We start from the raw sequence: 4,508 nt of genomic DNA, 5'->3' as shown, positions 1-4,508 counted from the left end.
CTTTACTATAACGAACTGCCTAACCCTACTTTACTATAGTGAACTGCCTAACCCTACTTTACTATAGTGAACTGCCTAACCCTACTTTACTATAGTGAACTGCCTAACCCTACTTTACTATAACGAACTGCCTAACCCTACTTTTCTATAGTGAACTGCCTAACCTTACTTTACTATTGTGAACTTCCTAACCCTACTTTTCTGTAACGAACTGCCTAACCCTACTTTTCTGTAACGAACTGCCTAACCCTACTTTACAACAGTGAACTGCCTAACCCTACTTTACTATAGTGAACTGCCTAACCCTACTTTACTATAACGAACTGCCTAACCCTACTTTACTATAGTGAACTGCCTAACCCTACTTTACTATAACGAACTGCGTAACCTTACTTTACAACAGTGAACTGCCTAACCCTACCTTACTATAGCTAACTGCCTAACCCTACTTTAAGATAGCGAACTATAAGTAAATTTTACTTATTCAATATTCTGACCTGAAGATGGTTAACAATAGTCACCCTAAACGTTGTCACTGACTGCTTTTCTTTCTGTTGTTTTGAAGTTCATCCAGAGGGCTATTTTCAAAACTACAGATCATAAATGATTAACACGGGGTGTTTGGTTTATTCTAGAAAAGAATAACACGTTTTTTCACAAGATGAAATTCTATCACTTCGTCTCATTCACCTGATTTGAACGTGTGTAAACTAAGCAGAAAAACTCTTTATGTACAGTTGTCTCAACTTCATCCTTATATCAGTGATCTCTATACCACTGTCGAATCCCGGTTGTAAGTAAATATGTAAGACGACACTGTTTTGTTGCAGCGTTTTTAATTTATTTATATTTTAAATGGTGACTCAGGTGAGAGTCAGAATTGCATGAAATTGAAAATCTAAAATAAATAGGAAAAAAAAAAAGAAGTAAAATCTTAACGGAAAGTAGGAATCGTTGGTTATTCGTAGAATTGCTATAAGAAGTATCCAAAACAAAATAAATGCTGCAATAAAAAGTACACAAAGAAGTGGTGATACTTGTTGGATAGATTTTAAAACGATTTTTGGTTGGAATTGTGATCCCTATAGTTAAATGAAGCAGTCTAAAGATACTTGTTAAAGCAATTCTATAAATAACTAACGATTTTCGGCGCGCGAATTATTTGGAAACCTTGTCGATCCCTACTATTAAGAACTATAGTACTTAATAATGAATTACCGAAAACCCGTTAAGAACGAAATGTCAAAATGGTTTGTCTTCTTTTTTTGTCTCCTAGTGGCGCAGCAGTGAGTCTGATTGCTTATAATTTTGACATCCTCGTTTCTATGCTCGTGATAGGCACTGCTCAGAGGACTTTTAAAGTGGTCTTAAAGCTGTGACCTTTACTGATACACTGAGTACATTTTGTCTGAATTCATAACCCGAGAGACTGACGTTATCTATTGTGATTTACCAGAACATTATCAAAAATATTTCGAAGATATTATGTACGTTAAGTTTCTTTATAAACTCTTTTCTTTTATAATGCTCTGAATATTTCGTTAATTTTTATCACAGGTGTTTGGTCAAGCTGGGAAGATTGGTGGACTTACGATGGAATATCAGGTAAGAGTCAAACAAGATAAGATTAATCTGGAATTTACTTTACAAACAGAACTAAAGTGATTTATTTTATTCACGGACATCAGAACTGACAACATTTTGATCTATCTACCACATGGTAACCCAACATGTCACCCATAAAATTCTCACAAGTGCGCTATTTTTCAATATTTCCGCATAAATATAAGGCCTTGGAACACGCCTTTACTAGCGAAGCGGTACTAGATAGAAGCTCGAGAGGGAAACAAAATGGCGTCTACTCTTCGAGCTTGCGGAAACAATGTCTCTATGTAGAGTTAAGCACGCCATTCTACAGGCTAGAAAGCTTTAGTCCACGCTAAGGATCCAGTGGAACGCCATCGTGAATTTTAAGGAGTTGTCGTTATCAGAAGGTTAACTTGTGTCTAGTTTTGTAGACTGGCAGACTAATGACATCTGCAATAATGGATGTAGCGTGTATATATATATATGTATCTGGTATGTGACCAAAATAATAAATACAATGCTAATTTAATTAATGTCCCTCATGTATATTTAATAATAATGTAGTTGTGTACCTTTTTGTCGGTAGATGTCATTTTTTCTCCTAATATAATATATGCACAAATAGTACCACATCTATGCGATTTGGGGAATTTCAGCAGTTGTACGTTTCTGGTGAGTAAGATATTGGCTATTTCAATCTAGGGGAATCTATTTTGGATTTTAAAAGTTTTTTATGACAATTTGTAACACAGTAATTAATAGCACACTATTGCATCACAATAGTGAACGATAAAAACCCTATAACCTAGCGATTTTCAAAGATGGACCTTTCTTCTTCAGGGGTAAACTGGTTTTTTGTCCTTCTATATTAAGACTTCTTGAACCTATTTGTTTTTTTTGGCATCATGAATGTAACGCAATACTGTAACATTAGTATATACGTGGTTCAAATACAACTTCAAAAACGAACCTATCTAAGATGGTGGAGTGCACGTCATTGAAATAAGTTTGGTCTTTCGTGTACCTTGTAATCTATGAAATAAATCTCTTGATATAACAGTTAAACGTTTTTAAACCGGCTTAACTTCTCGATTAAAATCTTTATGTTAATTTAAATTTATAATATTATTTTTATTGTTCATCTTTGTTGATGTCCCAATCTACATCTTTACTCTAGAGAAATTTACAGAACTATTTAAGTTTGAAGACTGGGAGACTATTCCAATTTGAACCTAGTTGTGGTTTACGCGACCACTTTCTGTTAGGCCTTATTTACGTTTTCAATATTTTGATATCTAGAATATTTTCTGCAGTAGTTTAGACTAGTGAATGAAGTAGTGTTGTTAGTATCGTAGAAAACAATCACTATTTCATTTGTTTAATATAAGGAATTATCTCCTGTAATTACGTAAAGTGCTGAAAGTCTTCGGTATTTATCGTATTATGAAGTAAAGAACTAAAGTAAAGTGGAGTTACACGCCCGTATGGTTACGGCTGTAGATTATATGATGTCAAAATTGGTTCAGTATGTTATCCTAAGTGTGATAATTGCATCACTGCGTCTTATACTCCATTGTAGTGTTGATAATCATACTTCCCGCCCTTTTCGGAGATTGTATATGAACGTATCAGAAAATACGAAAAGCATTTCGCAATATGGTATGTCATTATGCGGACACCCGACTGTCACAACTGGTTCCACATAAACCAATAAACGATTAGTAAACTGTGTATCAGAACTGGCAGCACTTAGCACTGTTACTCAACTGTCAGAACTGGTGTGATATATTCTTCTTTAGTAAACAGTCTTTATATTTATACAGCCGAGTTGTCTGTCTGCTGTCATAAGTTACCGTGAGAAATTGGGTCAACCAATTCCGATAAATGTAAAGGAACTTAGTTGGACCTCCCCCACCTACCAAGATCTAGTTTAATGGATAAATAACCAGACAAACGGTTCGAGTTGGCAGTCATTTTATTTATACCTTCTTAACTCCGCGAAGGAAAACTCAGCTGAACGAGGAGATAGATAGCAAAATACGTGAAAGCTTACGCCAAATGAAAGTGACATTTACTGCCGTGCGAAGCAATCGTACCTTTGCTTTAGACATATGGTTCATGTGCTACGACTCAAACTGTAGTAAGGGGACAGTCCACGTCCACAACATTATATTTTAAGACCAGTATTGCCTAGTACCTTTGCTGTACATAATGTAACTACTGAAGAGGTTTTATAGTCGTTTAAAAGAGAAGCAACGTCATTTTAGCTCGTTAATGAAAGATCCGCGTAAATCGGGGGTCAGTTGATCACACCTATAAAAAATTGACTCTGTTTAAACGTTTGTGTTACGTTTACTTGCGTTCCCGGTTAAAATTGCGACAAGAGACGTAAGGTCAATCTTTATTGTCTGTAAAAATGTTTCCAGAAGCTGGTCTTCATATCTATTTTAAAAGAAACGTTAACTATTGACGTTATACCCGTAACGTGGTGACGTAATTAGATATTTTTGAGTGGTAAAAGCATTGAATACTGGTAGTACTTATTTTCAGAATATTTTATTTGTGAATACTGTACTCATCATATATATATATATATATAATAACGCACGCACCTTACTATCTGAATGCGCATACTCACGCACTTCATTTCAACGGATGTAAATATACTTTATTAGACGTTTTGTACAACATATCAAAAGCTTGTCAAAGTTTGAAAAAGGTCTAACGTTATTTCGTTGAATGACAGTAGAAGCTTACTTATCTATAGTATTGTTGCGTCATCGAGGTCACGTGACTGGTGTGGCGCCACCTATTTTCTAGAACTATCCTGTACCTTGGCGAATGCTTTAGCATTTACTAGATATATAGTAGGCTGGTATATAAAAGAGTGTGACAACGTGACGGGACAACAATGTGTGTGT

General features: G+C 35.2%; 1 long non-coding RNA gene across 1 annotated transcript in view; it reads left to right on the top strand.

Moving 5' to 3' along the window:
• Positions 1–4,508, top strand: part of LOC111089721 — a 17,567-nt gene that overhangs the window by 11,174 nt on the left and 1,885 nt on the right. Inside the window, exon 2 of the long non-coding RNA XR_002613938.1 lies at positions 1,558–1,605. This is a non-coding gene — a long non-coding RNA (uncharacterized LOC111089721). The remainder of the gene's footprint in view (positions 1–1,557; positions 1,606–4,508) is intronic.

This window comes from Limulus polyphemus, unplaced genomic scaffold, assembly GCF_000517525.1.
Source record: "Limulus polyphemus unplaced genomic scaffold, Limulus_polyphemus-2.1.2 Scaffold7176, whole genome shotgun sequence".
Taxonomy (NCBI): Eukaryota; Metazoa; Arthropoda; class Merostomata; order Xiphosura; family Limulidae; genus Limulus; species Limulus polyphemus.
This window is presented reverse-complemented; position numbering and strand designations above follow the sequence as displayed.